The sequence below is a fragment of the Musca vetustissima genome, unplaced genomic scaffold (assembly GCF_032173495.1).
Source record: "Musca vetustissima isolate MV318-11 ecotype Yass unplaced genomic scaffold, APGP_CSIRO_Mvet_v1 utg33126, whole genome shotgun sequence".
In the NCBI taxonomy this organism is placed as follows: domain Eukaryota; kingdom Metazoa; phylum Arthropoda; class Insecta; order Diptera; family Muscidae; genus Musca; species Musca vetustissima.
Genome location: NW_026873651.1, coordinates 17,017 through 36,586, shown reverse-complemented (window position 1 = coordinate 36,586; position 19,570 = coordinate 17,017).

Genomic DNA, 19,570 nt, shown 5'->3' with positions numbered 1-19,570 from the left:
TTTAGCCCTTTTCTTTCAGGTCTTCCATAGAACGAAACAGACCTTCAGTTCTTCTCAAAGAAAAAGCATAGCCTCTGAACTTCTATACCTTCAACTTTTGTTCACGTTGAATCAGCCTTAACGCTCTTCTATCGGACAAATCAGACTTTCAGGCCTCTAGTTCTCTCCTATAGAATAAATTTTTCTTTTACGAAGAGACCTTATCGAAAAAAAAATATTTCTGCTCCCTTTTCCCCTTCGTTCATAATTTTTTTAGATATTTATATTTGACCTAAATTTTATTTTAACCAAACACTTCCGACTGCCATAGCTACTAACCGACCTGCAAATAGACATAAAAAATTATGAGATTTCAACTTGACACGCATATCTGACTACCGTATGCCCCATTCCAAAATTTTTTTATTCCCACTCGAATATTTTTTGGCGGTATCTTTGGTTCGTAGAGTGTTTGGAAAACTCGTGTCAGACACACCAAAGTTATGCTGATTTCTATGATAAGGAAATAAAAACCATGAGACAGAGAAGGAAATCAATAAAACCAACGAAGGTTCAGAATTATTATGGCGCCCAAGTGTCTGTCAATGGCAATTTAATGTGTTAGGTGGGGAGGAGAAAATATTTAATAAAAAAATAAATTTGCTCACGGTATGGGGAAAATACATTTTGAACATCGCAATACAGTATTAAAGCTCGAAGAAGTTTTGTTTGCTGGTTCTACTGGTCTTCAATATGAAAATCTTCTGCTCATCTAAAAGATGAGCTTCGACTCTTCTATATGAATACCTCCGGATCTTCTATAGGAAGATATCCTCTTGATCTCCCATAAAAAGACCTAATACTCTCCTATAAAAAAATACCTTCTGGTCTTCTATAAAAGGCCTTCTGGAATTTTCTATAAGAATACCTGCTGGTCTTCTGCAGAAAAAGACTATCTGGTCTTCTGCAGATGAAGACCTTCAACTCTTCTATAAAAGAAGGCCTTCTAATCTTCTATAAAAGAAGACCTTATCGTATAAATGGCGCCCAAATGTGCTAAACAAGGGTGGGGAGGAGAAAATATTTAATAAAAAAAAATAAATTTGCTCACGGTATGGGGAAAATTAGGAGCCTGACAACCTATACCCAACTTTCCAAATATAGAGTTAATTAATTACTCACGAATATTAACCGAGATTCGTATGAGGATTTACCTGCAAAGAGACAAAAGAAAACAAATTATTAGATTTTTTTAAATCATTTTTTACAATCTATTTATAAAAAATTATGTTTGTAAATATTTACAAAATATCGGTCCCCTTCCTTAGTCGCCGCACACAAATGGATGAGTAATTTGTAACAAAAAAAATAATAAATAAAGTAGACAACGACCCACAAAAAAGCAGAACTTGGCATTTTTGTCGTCATTTTAATTTTTTCTACAGCAAAAAAGTTCCTCTATACGAGCCACCAAAACATAACGCGGAATTTAGGTCATGTTGCATGTACCCCAAAAATGTCCAAGCGACCATATAACCAAGCATACGTTCGACAGTCCGATTGTCCGTCTATCCGTTCTCCCTCTATCCGCCAGTCCTCTACACACATTTATTGTGCGTAAGCGCAGCAATTGCCTCAATTGAGGCAAACAGCGTTCAATGCACTTTTACATTGAACAGAATACAGAAATCGTGAAAAAACTACTTAATTCAGTTTTTTCTAAATCCCCCCCTTTCCCCCTCCCCCTTTCTTTAACCCCATTCATTTTTCTGTCAGTACATTGTCTCTATTCTCTAATGGCTTGACGTTATGCATGACAAACTTTGTTTTTATTTAAAATGCACACGCATACAATTTGAATGGCTGGCTGTACGACAATCCGTCTGTCTGACTGACTGATCGACCTGACAACTTGTTCGTCTGGCTCCCCTTTTTCTAATATTCAAATATCTGTTTATATATTCGTTTTGTGGTGCGCGAGGTGTGTTGTCATCTGTTTTTCTTGCCTGCCGTTTTTTCTTTTTCTCATTTCATCTATAATTTCCCAATTTTCATTGTTTATGTTGAATGGACGAAGGACGGACGGACGGACGAACGGATGAATGATTTGATTTGTTTCTATCGAAATCCGCTTCGTTGTTTTGCGTTTCATCTTCTATTCGGAGGCATTTGGCATTTTCAGTTTCACGATTTTCTTTTACAACTGACGTCAACTTTATTTCGATGACATCGGCGCCAACGATGATGTCGAATGGTCCACTTTACTACAATATCCGAACACGAAGTCATTCATAGGAGGATTTTTAATCTTCAAAGATTTTTAGGTCTTCTATCGAAAACAAATTTCAGGTTTTCCATTGAAAACGAATTTCTGCTCTTCGATTGAAGACATCCATCTACACCTCTTTTAGAGGAAGATATCCTGGTTTAACATAGAAAAAATCCTGATCTTCCATAGAAGAAAACCTCCAGGTCTTCCTTAGGGTAATACCACCTAATCTTTCATTGAAGAACACCTCATATTCTTCCATAGAAGTAGACCATAAAAAGAGACCTCGTGGTGTTCTATAGACGAAAAGCTCCTGGTCTTCTTATAGTCATCCGCAAAAAGACGCTCTGGTCTTCTATAAGAAGGCTTTTGACCTTATAGAACTTTGAGCCTTCTATTATGTATGGTGTTCTATCGGAAGAAGGGAGGCTATAGGGTCGTCATAATAAGGTCTTTTATGAAAACGTTATTTGATCTATAAAGGCATAGCTCCAATCCGTATATGACCTGATCTTGAGATCACATATGGAAAGAAGCAGACCTTCAGGTCTTCTATGAGGAAAAACTGATTTTTTGTTCTTGTATAGAAAATGCTAACTTCAGTTATTTAAAGAAAAAGCGACATTCCGCTCCCCTATATAAGAATCCGATCTTCCTCCATTCTATAGAAGAAGTCGAGCTTTAGTTTCTTCTATAAAAGGAGCTGACCTTCAGCTCTTCTATAGAAGAATCTGACATTCAGAAGGTCAGAAGAAGCCAATCTTCCGCTAGTCTATTGAATAAGCCAATCTTCCGCTCTTTTATAGGAAGAAACAGACCTTTCGCTATTCTATAGAACAAAGTGACCTTAATTTCTTCTATAGGAAGAAACTGAACTTCAGCTATAGAAGAAGACCTTCCGCTCTCCTGTAGAAGATTCCTTATAAAGAAGAATACGTCCTTTCGCTTTTCTAAAGAAAAAACCGTCCTTTCGCTGTGGAACCGACCTTCCACTCTTCTATAGAAGAAGATGAACTTAAGATTTCCTATAGAAGAAGCCGACCTTTCGCTATTCTATAAAAAGCTGACCATCAGCTTTTTTATGGGAAGATGCCGAACATCGGTTCTTCTGCAGAAGAAACCGAACTTCCGCTCTTCTATAGGAAGAAGCCGACCTTCCAATTTTCTATAGAAGAAGCCGACCTTCCAATTTTCTATAGAAGAAGCCGACCTTCCGCTCATCTATAGGAAAAAGCTGACTTTCAGCTCTTCTATAGGAAGAAACCGACCTTCCAATTTTCTATAGAAGAAACCGACCTTCCGATCTTCTATAGGAACAAGCTGACTTTCAGCTCTTCTATAGGAAGAAGCCGACTTTCAGTTCCTCTACAGGAAGAAGCCGACCTTCCGCTCTTCTATAGAAGAAGATCATCTTCAGAATGTTCAGCTCTTCCATAAAAAGAAGCTAAGCTTTAGTTGTTCTAAAGGAGAATCAGATCTTCAGCTCTTATATAGGAAATAAACTGACTTTCAGTTCTTCTTTATGAAGAAGTCTACCTTCAACTCTTCTATAGGAATAAGAACACCAGGAACTCTTCCGTAAAAAAAGAAATATGTCGGCAGTTTTTCTATAGAAGAAGGCCGAACTTTAGCTCTTCAAGGAAAGAAGCCCCATCCAGCTCTTTTTTTTTTTGTTGGTTCCCAACGTCAGTTCCCACTAGCCTTCCCTACTGACCGAGGTGATCGCCTCCCCATAACGTAGGGAGAAGCGTACACCCGGATTATGGAGGGTTAGTGAATGTAGGGAAACTCCGGCTACATCAGCTAGTATGAGGAAATACGTCCTTCAGCCCTTCAATGGGAAAATAACCGATCTTTAGATCCGCTTTAGGAAGAAGCAGACCTTCTCAAGAGGCTTTCAGCAAGAAGCTGACTTTCAGCTCATCCATAGGGGAAACCGACCTTCAGTCTTTCTTTAAGAAGAAGCCTACCTTCAGCTCAAATTTCAGCTCCCCTACGGGTTATTCTTGAAAGAATTGACATTCAACTCTTCCATACAAGAAGCCGAACTGCAGTTTGCCTAGAGTAAGAAAAAATCAGTTCTTCTGTTCTTTTTTGGGAAGAATCAGATATTCAGCACTTCTATAAAAATGTCTTCTTATAGAAGTGGTGTTCCATAAGAAGAACTTCAGGTCTTCTGTGAGAATACCTTGTAATTTTCTGAGAGAAGACATTCTGGAGGTATTCTATAAAACTACCTTCTAGTCCTCTATAAGAGGATCTCCTGGCTTTCTATATATTATAAATTCTGATTTTATAAGAAATAATTTCTACCAAGGACTTTTTAGACCCGTATAAGAAGACCTTCAGGTCATCTCTGAAAAATTTCTTCTGGTCTTCGAAAAAAATGCGTTGGGTCTCTCACAAGAAAACCTTATATTTTCGTTTTGAAGACCTGTATGGAATGCAGACATTCTGGTCTTCTATAAGAGGAACTCGTAATCGAAAAAGTGATTATTATGGAAAATCGGCTGAAACTCTTGAAAAGTGGCATATGTACACAATTCCCCCTCCTCTTCTCCTCTCCCTTCGAACTGTTATCACAATTACGTTATTAAATAAAAACCGAACTCCATTTATGAATTTAAAGCCTAGTTAACAATGTTTGTGGTTGTTGTTATTATTGTTGCCGATGGTGGTGGTGGTGGTTAGTAGAAAAAAACCAACACAGTTGGCTTAAATCATTCGACCATTTGTGGTAAAGCCAAGTCACGCACTAAACATTAGAAAATATTTACAAAACCTCTATTCAAAAAAAGTAAATGTGTGTTAGACCAATACCGCCGTCGCCGCCACCACCACGACTACCATCATCACCACGACCAGCAACTGTTTCCAGCAAAGTATGTCCACATTATTATGGTTAGCCATGCAGCCAGCCTATAGAGATCATCGCCTCCATACTGGCAACTTAACATAGAACAAACAAACAAACAAACACACACACACACTCACATACATAAATTGACCACAACGTCATATGCAACGCATCGACTATTGCCGCTCTTCTGTCGGCTCTTCTTGATTGCATTACGCAGTGAACGTTCTCTAACAGCGTCGAACTGCGTTTCTATACGCTGCATGCAACTTAGGCATTTTAATAATGCCAACAAGTTGTGTTTGTTGTTGTTTTTATTCTTTAAACTAAAAGTTTTATAAGTTGTAAGTTGGGGGAGAGAGGGAGGTTTGGAAGTTTGCTATATGCCTGAGTGTTTATTGAACGTTTGATTCTATGGTTACGATTAGGTAGCTGCTTGGTTGCCTGCTTCGACGATTTCAATGGAATCGGCAGTTATGTGGGACTTGAAGTTCAACACATTTGTAGTCGATGGCTGTGAGTCCATAATCGGCACATTGGGGGTATACATCAAAAGCATACATACGTAAGTTTAAACGAGGTATGTAGTGGTAGCACAATCTGCTGCCCGTTTTTTTACATTGTTCCACCACAAGTTGACTGGCTGGCTCGCTAGTCAAAGCACTTTTATGGTAACCATAATGTTTGTTCGTTCGGTGACCACGTCCAAGTTTTTTAGTTGAACTAGCCATATTTTCGATAGAGGCTTTAGGGATGTCAGACCAAAATAAATAAAAAAATACTTAGGGAACCAGAAGATTTTTTCAGGGATGTAGACTGGGAATATTTTTAGACGTCGTGGAGGGCTTGGACATGGATTATACTTAGGTGTACTGAAGGACAGAAGTTCTGGAGGCCAGAATGTCTTTCTAGGCAAGATGAAGGCCAGGAGTTTAATAAAAAGCAGAAAAGGTTTATGGGCGGCTGAAGGGCTGGCAGATTTTCATAGAGGAGATGAGCGGCAAAATTACCAAGATTACACGGCCCTCACCTTGTCAAGGATCAGCTCAAGGACAGGGAATATTTATAGACAAACAGAAGAGATCAAAGTTCGAAGAGCTAAGGCAGTGGTCTTTGGAGACGAGTTGGAGGCATGGTTATTCATGATCTGATATAATATATGAACTGAATCCAGTATTACTCATGGTCTGATATATGTGGCTAGGGCATGCATCTATCCGTCCAGAGTCTTTAAAGTTGATATAAAGAGCAGGGAGTTTATCTGGGCGATCTAAAGGCCAGGTATTTTTTCATAGGCGATCTGAAGTACTTATAGCCTGGAAATCTTAGGCAGAAGTCTTTGTAGACTAAAGGCAAGGTTACTCACGTAAAAGGCTATAGGGGCTTTTTATATTCACCACACCGAAGTAGGGTGAATATTAAATTTGTCATTCATAAAAGCGCATGCTAAACATTCTTTGAACCCTTGGTGCCAAATTATAACCCATCCAAATATTGATATTAACAGTGATCGGGACACTAAGATCGAGCTTTGAAATTTTGCCACCTACGATGTTTAAGTCCACGTTTGGGAATTCTCCCCTTGTTGCGATGCTGCTTTTATTTCAGTATTTTGCGGATTTTTTTGCCGCATTTTCGACATAAAGAGCAATAACTTGGCATTTCAGGTTCATGGAGGGTGAAAAACATAACCTGTTCAATATAGGTCCATGTTTTGAGGTAACCACCAAATAAAGATCCCGGTCAGTTTTAGGTATTTTGGAGGTGTAAGGGGCATTTTCTAATCGATGTGGCTACTATTTGTCGTTCTGTGTTCACGAAGAGCTATATATGCAGGAAATTTTCCATAGTTCGATGCTTTGACGTAGGCAACATATAAATGCCCCGCTTCGTTTTAAGAATTTTCATGATGCGAATTTTCCAGCCGAAGTTGATGTAATTTGGCATTCCAGTTTTAATATAGGTTCAGGTTTTGACACAGACGTCATATAAACGTACCGCTCTATTTTTGATATATTGAGGGTCTTAGACGACGTCTGACCACCGAAATTATTTTTTTGTTTTAAATTCGAAAATATATTTGGCCTTTGAAAACAATTTAAAAAAAATCCGAAAATATTTTTTTAGGAAAATATATGTTGACCTCCGATTTTTTTTAATCCAAAAAAAATTATTAATTATTAGTTATTAGACGCGCTCTTCGAAATTATTTTTTTTTTTTAAATCTAAAAAATCCTAAAATATTTATCGACCTTCGAAAATATTTTTTAAAAAATCCGAAAATATTTTTTGACCACCCATTTTTTTTAATCCGAAATATTACCTATATCCTATCTCCGAAAATGTTTTTTAAAAAAAATCCACGCCTATATCTGACCTCAGAAAATATTTGTTTTTAAATTCGAAAATATTTTTGACCTCCGAAAATATTTTTTGAATTCGAAAATATTTAAAAAAAATCAATGGCAAGGTAGACTATTGTTTCGTGTTTCGCCACTGATCCTTATCAGTTCCCTTAGTTTTTTGTTGGGATATTCTCTCCAGAAGTTATTTATAGCTTCTTTAAAAAAACCCATTCATACCCAAATGTCTCTTGTAACAAATCGAAGAACTTAAGTGACCAGCGATACCACCTCAATGAGAAGTTCGTTGGTGCTTGACTTCGTGGTTAAGAAGGCCACTAATAAATAGTTGTTTTTTTTATAAAAACAACAAACTGGAATTCAGCCTGACTATTTTGCAAAAACAAATTTTGTTAAATATCTGTCCTTGAAAATGAAAAAGGTTCTATGATCCTGTAGAAAATTTCCTATAAGCATTTGTTCCTATATTTGTATAAAACAAATTTTATAACGCGTATGGTTTCTTCTTCAGAAGGTCTGTACATCTTCTCCGATATAAGATCTGTACTGACATTTATTACAGAAAACCGGCAGTAATTTTATAATAAATTTGCAGAAATTCGTCTGGTAAAGACCTATTTCTTTCATAGGCCATTTTCACTCTTAGAATGTTATCTTCTGATAAATAATAAGAACGAAATTTTTCAAGTCCCGACCAAATATTCTTCCTATAGATGCCCTGCAGGTCTTATTTCATTGAAGGTCTGAAGATCGACATTTGATTGGGAACCACTGGGTGTTCTTCTTATGGAATTACAGAGGTATAATATTTTTTTTCTTATATAAGACTGGAATGTCTGGCAATCCTTTTTCAAAAAGTTTTCTTCACGGGCCAAACATATTCGTCTGACCTTTAGATCTGATATATATATGATCGCATACGAGTCACAAAAAGCAATAATTTAACACACAAAAAATTGTCCATTATTTCTATGTATGGCATCCCTAACTTTATTTTCTTCTCACTTGTTAGTTGAATGTGTATATATTTTGTTCCTACGTGAATTTATGCCATCTGATTTGTTCCATAAAGTTGCAGAACAGGTGCCACAGTCACAGTCACAGTACACCTTAGGCTAACTGAGGGTTGAATATGTGGTTGGCATTTAAAGTTTTGAAAACTGCAGCAGATTTGGGGTTGAACTAAACCACAACAAGTTCATTAACTTTATGCAGTGAATTGAAACCTTTTTTGATTTTAAATTTCGAGATATGGAGGTGGAACTCTGTGAGGTGCACAAAAAATAAGGAAATTCAAAAATTATTTTACTACTAAAAATTTAGAAAAAAAAGACTGCACAAAATATCTTAAAAATTCGAAAATGTTCCTTGTCATTCACAACTTCCGCATCGTTGAACTATTCATACACCAAGTGAAGTTTTTTTTCAAGTGCCGGCCTTAATAAAACATTTTTAATTGCCATCATTGTTGAGAGATTTCTAATATCGGGCAAAATTTCAAAATAACACATTCCACTTCGATGTCCGATTTCCAGCTGTTTTCATGTAATAAATTTTCTTTTGCGAAAATGTGCAGCCAGGGCATACTTTAATTTTCATTTTGAGTATCTTTTTGGGGAGAAGGCACGCATTCTGGATGCTGACACGAAATGCGATCGTGCGTTTTTAATGGTCCAAAATTTAAAAATGCCAATTTAAATGGAGAAGAGTTCATCATTGGCTATTTTTGGACTATGCAGTAATGATTGCTTGGAATGCAGGTCACAAATGGTCTGTATGGAAGAAATCGGGGGGAAGGAAATAAGCAAAAAAATAAGCAGTAAGGAAAGTAATAAAGTCGGACTGGGCCGACTATATGATACCCTTCACCACTTTGGGTATGTTCCACATATGCCTCCTAACAGACTCCTTTATGCTCCACTTTATGCCCCATTTACATAAAATCGGACAAAACTATATATAGGAGCTATATCTAAATCTGAATCGATTTTCACAAAACTCAGCACACATCATTCTATATCTAATTCAGTACGCTATGCCAAATTTCGAGCAAATCGAAAGATATATAGGGACTTTGGTACACCATTTACATAAAATCGGACGAAACTATATATGGGAGCTATATCTAAATCTGAACCGATTTTCACGAAACTCAGCACACATCATTCTATACCTAATTCAGAACCCTATGCCAAATTTCGGGCAAATCGAAAGATATATAGGGACTTTGTTGCACCATTTACTGAAAATCGGACGAAACTATATATGGGAGCTATATCTAAATCTAAACCGATTTTCACGAAACTCAGCACACATCATTCTATACCTAATTCAGAACCCTATGCCAAATTTCGGGCAAATCGAAAGATACATAGGGACTCTAGTGCACCATTTACTGCAAATCGGACGAAACTATATATGTGAACTATATCTAAATCTGAACTGATTTTCACGAAAATCAGCACATATCATTATAGACTTAATTGAGTACGCTATGCCAAATTTCGGGCAAATCGAAAGATATATAGGGACTTTGGTGTACCATTTACATAAAATCGGACGAAACTTTATATGGGAGCTATATCTAAATCTAAACCGATTTTCCCCAATTTCAATAGGGTCAAACAAATGAGCTGTACCAAATTTCATCCAAATCGGATTATAAATGCGACCTGTACTTTGTTTACAATTTAACACCAACAGGCGGAGAGACGGACGGACATGCATAAATCGACTTAAAAAGTGATTCTATGCACATTCTCAAAAGGAACCATGTGTCTATCTCGTTTCCTTTTGCATGTTACAAACATATGCACAAATACATAATACCCTGTACCACAGTGTGGTGAAGGGTATAAAAACAATGGAATGGGTGAAATGAGCTGCGAAGAGATGGAAACCTTATGATGTTCTACAGGGTTGCCCATATTCGACGGACCCATCTGGCAACGCCATAAATTTTCGACTGGTAAGGCTTTTTCTAATCCGAAGAGGCTATATAAAAGTCGACCAAGGCGATCGGCCGAGAATATCGCTGCCGTACGAGCCAGTGTTGAGTGGTCCCCAAGAACATCCCAAAAACGCCGTTCTCAGCAGTTGGGCATGGCTCGGTCCACTTTACAACGGATTATTCGCATTGATTTGCATTTGTTCCCGTACAAAATTCAATTGACGCAAAGAATATTGCCTGCGGACAAGCCTCGCGCAAAGAGTCATCAAAATAGCCGAAGATGACGAGCTATTTTGAAAGAAAATTATCATGTCCGATGAAGCCCCTTTCACATTGAATGGGACCGTAAATAAAGAAAATAGCCGTTTTTACGCCACTGTAAATCCTCAGGAGATTCAAGAAGTGTCTCTTCATGACGAAAAAGTCACACTTTGGTGCGGCGTTAGTGCGAAAACGGTCATTGGGCCGTTTTTCTTCCAAAATGAAAATCGCCATGCTGTTACCATCAATCAGAAGCGTTATCGCGACATGATGACCAATTTTGTGATGCCAATTATTCATCAAAAGCGTATGAGGCAGTTCTGGTTTCAACAAGACGGCGCTCCATCGCACACAAGTCGCATAACAATCGATTTTCTGAAGAATTTGTTTCCGGGCCGTTTGATGTCGAAAATTGGTGATTTGGACTGGCCACCGCATTCGCCCGATTTGACGCCGCCTGACTTCTTATGGGGATATTCGAAGCCAAAGGTTTACGTTAACAAGCCAAGGACCGTAGAAGAGCTCAAGGACAACATTCGTGAAGAAATAGCCGCTATTCCGGCCGAAATGTTGGCAAAAACGACGGAAAATGCAGCAAAAAGGGCACAATACGTCATCAACGCCAGAGACGGCCATTTCAGAGATATCATATTCAAAATTTGATGTAAAAAAATCTACTTGGAACAAATTAAATGATTAACATTGCCAACCGCCAAATTTTTCTTCTTTTTCTTTGATTAAAAAAAAAAAAAACATGGGTCCGTCGAATATGGGCAACCCTGTATAATGAGATGTTCTTAAAATTCATTACAGAATGGCGATTTTTAAAACGCCCATCTTGGTGACCTGTAAATATTTATTTCAAAAACTAAATGGGGTCCAAACTGAAAATATTTATTTCATATGCCAAATGGCGCCCAACCTGTGGTGAAACCCTAAGAAGACGATCTATTGATCTGTCTCTTAAGAGGACTTGATATTTCATAAAGAAAACCTATTGGTCTCCTATTGGTATATAAGAAATATTATTTTGTCTTATTCCCATTCAACAACAAATGCCAATTTTGTTGTTGTTGGTTCTCAAATTTCCTGGAAAATTTCCAATTTTTTTCCGACTGAAATCTATTCTCAATTTTTTATTTCTATTTGTTTTTTACAAACCCAAACTTCTAAATGAAATTAATTGTTTGTTATATTATTGGGGCGTTGCAAATGTAACCCAATTCCATTACAACAAAAAACAACAACTACAACAACGAAATAAAAAAAATCAACACATTCTCTGTTTAAATGTATTTTACAACAACAGCAAACTATAAAACAAAGTTGAGCTCTTTATTATTCAAAGCAGCCAATTCTGCACCCTCCCACCCAACACAGCACAGATCATTCAACTTTGGTTGATTGTTTTATTGTTGTTGTTGTTTTTTTTCGATTTTTTTGCAATTTTGAAAATTGTAAACATTATATTTGCTGCGGCATAAAATGAAAAAGAAATATAATGTGCAAGAATGAATGGATGGTTGGATGGATGGACGGGTTGATGGGTAGATGACCCAAAACCGTAATGAATGGGAAATTTAAAGCGAAAAATTTGAAAAAGAGATTTTTTCTGCAAAAAAAATTGAAATGGAATTTGGAGTAGTTTGAAAAATAATATGAATGAAATCATTTGAATATGCTGACCCACTAAGCAAAGGCTTCGGTGGAGTCCCCATGAGGTATATTGCATTCTTGAACGGAGATAAACACTTGAAGAGACCAACTCTTCTTGAGGTAAGAGATCTGGAGTAAATTCGGACGGGGCGACTATATGGATACCCTTCACCACTTTGGGTATATTCAACAGATGGATCCTAAAAGACGTGGCATTTTTAAAGGACCTGTAAAATGAAATTGGTTCCATAAACATGTCATTCTGCAACCTATACTAAATTTTACATTTGGTCAGATATCGAGTTGACTCTTATAATGGCACAAAATTATGTAAATCAATTTAAAGCGAATATCAATCGGACATCCGTTAATTATTTGGATAAATATCTGATAAACATGATGAGTTTAGTGGACTTATATATAAAACTGAACCGATTTCAAAGAGACTTGCCAGAGATAATTTTATATTACCTACAGTTCTTTGTACAAAATTGTGTGACCATCGGACAAACTTTGGGTCTTTAGTGAACAATTTACATAAAATCGGAAGAAAAATATATATGGGAGCTATATCTAAATCTGAACCGATTTTCAAGAAATTTAACACACATAGAGAGATATATAGGGACTTCGGTACACCATTTACCTTAAATCGGACGAAAATATATATGGGAGCTATATATAAATCTGAACCGATTTTTACAAAACTTAGCACACTTCATTCCAGGCTAAATTAAGTACGCCCTACCAAATTTCGTGCCAATCGAGAGATATATAGAGACTTTGGTACACCATTTACCTTAAATCGGACGAAAATATATATGGGAGCTATATCTAAATCTGAACCGATTTTCATGAAACTTAGCACACATCATTGTAGACCTAATTCAGTAGGCTACACCAAATTTCGTGCAAATCGAAATATATTTAGGGACTTTGGTGCACCATTTACCTTAAATCGGGCGAAAATCTATATGGGAGCTATATCTAAATCTGGACCGATTTCCACGAATCTTAACACACATCATTCGAGACTTTAATCTGTACTCTATGCCAAATTTCGTGCAAAGCGAAATATATTTAGGGACTTTGGTGCACCATTTACCTGAAATCGGACGAAAATCTATATGGGAGCTATATGTAAATCTGAACCTATTTTTAAGAAATTTAACACACATCATTCTAGGCTTAATTTAGTACGCTGTGCCAAATTTCGTGCAAATCGAAATATATTTAGGGACTTTGGTGCACCATTTACCTTAAATCGGGCGAAAATATATATGGAAGCTATATATAAATCTGAACCGATTTTTACAAAACTTAGCACACATCATTGTAGACCTAATTCAGTAGGCTACACCAAATTTCGTGCAAATCGAAATATATTTAGGGACTTTGGTGCACCATTTACTTTAAATCGGGCGAAAATCTATATGGGAGCTATATATAAATCTGAAACGATTTTCATGAAACTTAGCACACATCATACTAGGCTTAATTCAGTACGCTGTGTCAAATTTCGTGCAAATCGAAATATATTTAGGGACTTTGGTGCACCATTTACCTTAAATCGGGCAAAGATCTATATGGGAGCTATATATAAATCTGAACCGATTTTCATGAAACTTAGCACACATCATACTAGGCTGAGTTCAGAACGCTGTGCCAAATTTCGTGTAAATCGAAAAATATTTAGGGACTTTGGTGCACCATTTACCTTAAATCGGGCGAAAATATATATGGGAACTATATATAAATCTGAACCGATTGTTCCCAATTTCAATAGGGTTCGCCCGTGGTCCGAATAACTGACATATACCAAATTTCATCCAATTCGGATCATAAATGCGACCTGTACTTTGTTTACAATTTAACATGGACAGACGGACGGACATGTATAAATCGACTTAGAATGCTATTCTATGCATGTTCTCAAAAGGAACCATGTGTCTATCTCGTTTCCTTTTGCCTGTTACAGACATATGCACAAAGACATAATACCCTGTACCACAGTGTGGTGAAGGGTATAAAAATCCAAGCCTTGGGTGGTGCCCCAAAAAATATTTTTTTTTAAATCCACGACTTTTGTGGGATCAATTATTTTATTTTTTTAAAAATCCACGCCAATAATTTTTAAAAGAATCTTCGTCATTTTTTAAAAAATCCACGTCTTTGGTCGTGCTCCAAAAAATATTTTTTCAAAATCCAGGCCCTTGGTAGAGCTTCAAAAAATATTTTTTTAAAAAAATCCCCGCCTTTAAAATAATTTTTAGCAAATCCAAGCCTATGATTGTCCCTTCTTCTGAATATCTTTCCGATTTTTGAAAATATTCCCTCCAAAAAAATGTTGAATGAAAAATACACCCGCACGTGCTAATAGAACATTTGGCCCCGAGCCATTCAAACAGCCAAATGGAAGCACGCACCAACTTCTCCAAATTTAGACAAGCTCTCAAAAAAAAAAAAAACTCACACACACATACACACTCCCTCACAAATAGAATTTTCATTAAAATCGGAATTACAGATTTATAAATGGCATAGCATCCATAAATAGAAAAAAGAACTACAGAATAATGAGAGAATGGGGGTGAATAGGGGAGGGTGGTGGATGTTGACTCTGAGAAACACCTGTGTTCCCATATACAAAATGTAAGGTCGTATTTTGTTTTTCGTCGTATTAAAAAAATTTTAAAGTTGATCTGTCCAATGTGGTAAAAATAAAATCGAAGTGACAAGGCAGGGTGGCAGGCTGCTGGAAAAGCGTTGTGACAAATTCCAATAATAAAAATTAAATTTTATCGGGAGAGGGAGGCAGTGTTTGAGGTAATAGACAACAGCATGGTTCAATGATTTTTTGTATGTGTGGAGGGGGAACGGAAGGGAAAAGGGGGGAATATTTATTTAATATTTTTTCCAAAAAGCTTTTTCGAAAAAGGAAAACCTAAGCCATTAAATTGTCATTTTGATTACTTACTTATTGTGGGCCTTAAATGAATACTAATTAGGCAGTTAGTTTGTTGCCGAACGATGGATGTGATGGAATTTCAATTATTTACCTGTAAAGAAAAAATACAAAAGAAGAAGAAAAAATTAATAAAAATATTGGCAATAAAATGAAATAAAAAATATGGAATTAAAAATAAACAAAAATAATAAAAAAAAACAAAAAAAGTTCGACTAGGTAACATTTATTATAAACCGACCTTTAGCTCATTAGGTCGGTTTTTAAAGAAGGTTTTATTGAGGACCTGCAGCTCAATAGGAGTGGATTTTTAAAGGAGATTTTATTAAGGACCTGTAGATTAGTAGTCCTGGATTTTTAAAGGAGATTTTATAAGGGACCTGTAGCTCAATAGGCGTGTATTTTTAAAGGAGATTTTACTAAGGACCTGTAGCTCAATAGGCGTGGATTTTTAAAGGAGATTTTATAAGGGACCTGTAGCTCAATAGATGTGGATTTTAAAAGGAGATTTTACTAAGTACCTGTAGTTCAGTAGGCGTGGATTTTTAAAGTAGATTTTATTAAGGACCTGCAGATCAATAGGCCTGGATTTTTAAGGAGATTTTATTAAGGACCTGTAGTTCAGTAGGCGTGGATTTTTAAAGTAGATTTTATTAAGGGCCTGCAGATCAATAGGCCTGGATTTTTAAGGAGATTTTATTAAGGACCTGTAGTTCAGTAGGCGTGGATTTTAAAAGGAAAAAAATCCGCTTAAGATCATGCAAATATATAAAATAGTACGGCATGGTCCTATATCGAAATATGTCAGTGTCTTTATTTTAATTTTAAAATGTATTTTAGGAAGGTCCGATTTGGGCGCCATTTTCATAATTCCTTATTGTAGTCTTCTTACCCACATAGAATGTCTGAGCTGATGCTAGTTGTAATCCAATTACCATTTGTGACAACCCCCTCTGTTGGTCACCTGTAAATATTTATTTCATATACTAAATGGCGCCCAACGTGCGGCGAAAGGACCGAACCCAGGTTGTCTAGAACCCTAACCTACCCCTGTCCTCTGTGTAATACAAAAAACCATAAGCACTCAAACTCCCTTGGTTACATACAAGGATTTTTTTATATTGTAAATGGCGCCCAACGTGACCGTAAGTGGGAACAACTGTACCATGCCTTTCTAGAGAACTCTACCCTAACTCTCCCATCCAAAGTGTAATGTTTTCCTTTGGGACAAGTTATAATGTTCAGTATATATTCTACATATACTGAGTGGCGCCCAAGGTGGTGTGAATTTTATTATTTCGTTTATCAGCCTCCAAGAACCCGCAATGACAAATTACACTAGCTTCGGTGGGAAGAGGTGGCAAAAGCCTTCAAAATATTTGGAGTTAATCAAAACATCGTCCTATATTGAAAATTTGCTTATCCCGCAATGCCAATTATAAAAAACTTAGGTCGCAACCAAACCAAAAAATGGAAAATGGCGGAGAACTTGCTTCTTCACATAGTAGAGCTTAGCCCTTATTCCTCCCCAGGAAGGGCTGAAGATAGGACTTATTTTTTTGAAATAGCAAAAAGTTTGACTTATATAGAATATCTGAATGTCCGACTTCTTCTATACAAGAGCTGAAGGTTTGAATTCATCCTATCAAAGTGATGAAGGTCTTCTTTCCAGACCTTCAAAGTTATGAAGGTCTTCTTTCCAGACCTTCAAAGTGATGAAGGTCTTCTTTCCAGACCTTCAAAGGGGTGATTCTTCCGACAGTAGATTTGGAGGCCCTCTTCCCATAGAATAACTGAAGACCCGACTTCATCTATAAAACAGCAGCAAGTTCAACTTCTTCCATAAAAGAGCAGAAGGTTCGACTTTTTCCGGAGAAAAGTTGCATACTTCTACTGACCTCGTATAGCAGAGATGAAAGTCTGCTTCTTCCAAATAGAAGATCTGGCGGCTTACTTCTTCCCACAGAAGAAGTTGAAAGCAATATTCTTCCTATAAAAGTACAGTTTACCTGAAGTGCAGCTTTTTCGGTGGAAGCGCTGCGACTTATTCTAAAGGAGAGCTGAAGTTTCAAAACCTTCTATAAAGAGTTTATGTTTCGAATTCTTCTATAGAATGGCTGCAAAGAAGTTCTGACTTATGCTATGGGAGAACCGATGGATAGAAGAAATATCCATATATGGAAGATCTGGAAGTCCGACTTCTTCCATAGAAGGTCCGACTTTTTTAATAGACCCACCTTCTGAAAGATCGAAGGTTAGAAGGTCTTCTTATAAAAGGCTAGTAGGTCTTCAAGAAGATCTTTTCTTTGAAAATAGAAGGTATTTTCATAGATGACCAGAAGGTCTTGTCATAGCAGATCAAAAGATCTTCTCATAGCAGACCAGAAGATCTTGTTATAGAAGACCAGAAAGGCTCTTCATAGAAGGTCAGAAGGTCTTATAGAAGGCCAAAAGTTCTTCTTATTAAGGACCAGGTCTTTTGAATGTCAGAAGTTCTTCTAGAAGATTATAGAAGATTAAAAGACTTCAGATAAAGACCAGAACGTCCGCTTATAGTAGATCATAAGATCTCAAGGTTGAGACAGCACGTTGGGCGCCACTCAACACATGTAAAATAAATACTGAACACAGAAAAACATTACAAGTTTACCGCCATTTTTACGGGAGAGTCACATTAGAATTTGGGAAGGCATGATGCGGTATTATACACTTCAAAACACGTTGGGCGCCATTTACTATATGAAATAAATATTGACAGGCATATGGTCCTTCGATTTCCATAATTTAAGAACCCTAAATTATTTTTTTTTTTTGTACCTCACAGGAAAACACAATTCTATAAAAATATTCTTACCACGTTGGGCGCCACTTTCTATATGTAATATAAATACTGAATATTATAACTAGACTTAAAGAGAAATTTTTCACTTTAGAATAGAGAGATAGGCAAGAGTTCCAGGAAAGCAGGGTTTGGTTCTCTTGACTTCAACTCACGTTGGGCGCCATTTATTATGTGAAATAAACATTAACAAGTGATCAGTGTGTGGTTTTCACACATGATCCTTCGATTAATAGCAACTCAGGAGTTATGAGAAGTGAAATTTGTATGAAGAGAGGAGCGTGGCGCCCAAGTCGGATATTCTTAACCAGGATTTGGTGAAGGCCTTCTTATAGAAGAAGCTCTTATTATTGGGGACCAGGAGGTCTTCTTGTAGAAGACCAAAAGTTCGTCTCATAAGAAAACCACATGGTATACTTATTGAAGACCGAAAGATCTTGCTCTTCTCTTCTTATAAAACACCAGATGGTCTTCTTAGTCTTAGAAAAATGTAAAATCTCAATTTATATTGAAAATCAAGTTTCCAAAACATGACTATCGATTTTATAAATTCCAAAAACGCTTCCTCTCTGCTTCAGCACTGCCTTATTCGGAATTATCTTGTAATAAGAAGCTAGCTGTTTTGATTTACCACCACATTTTCAAAAAACCAGTTTTTCCAACTTCTTCTCCGCTACAATAAAACCAACAACAAACAAACATTCATGCTTAACAATTGTTGTTGTAGCTGCTTGCTTGCTTTACCATTCTTTAGCTATTGGAGCGTAACGAAATATCGCTCGTGGTTAACTTCAGCGCTGATGATGACACAGAACTTTTTGTTCGATTCGTCGTTTTATTTTTTCAAAGTTAAACCATTTATTACCAAAGCTTTCAAATGTGTTATTTCAGATTGATGGTATTACGAAATCGCACAGCATCTTGAAATGAGAGGGTGGGGAAGGAGAATTGCGTCGTTTTTCAAAAAAAAAAAGTTTTGTAATGTTCAGAAACAAGACATAACCAATGAAGCTTCAAATAAGAAGTTTACCCTGAATAAAACATTTACAATTCCATTGACTTCAGGCAGCAACAACAAAAATAAAACGAAAAATCGAAATTGTGTGGGTTGATATGTTTTGTTACCTGGTCCCGCTGGTTTCTTATCATAAAATCCCATTGTATTTTTCGTAAAGAACCTTGATAAAGACTTTAGGCCGGTTACAAGCAAGCGGAAACAAAAAAAAACCTTTTGGGTTCTTAAAAAAGAGGGGATTTAAACTTTTTTTGTAAATTTTAAAAAGACAAAAAAAAATTGTTTGTGATCATTACAATTTTGTGGTTTTTGGGAAGACTTGATTTGGGCGCCATTTTCGAACTTTGTAATTTTTTCTCTACATACAATTGCAGTAAGTTTCTTGAAACGCCTAAGCATCTAGCAATCGAAGGGCC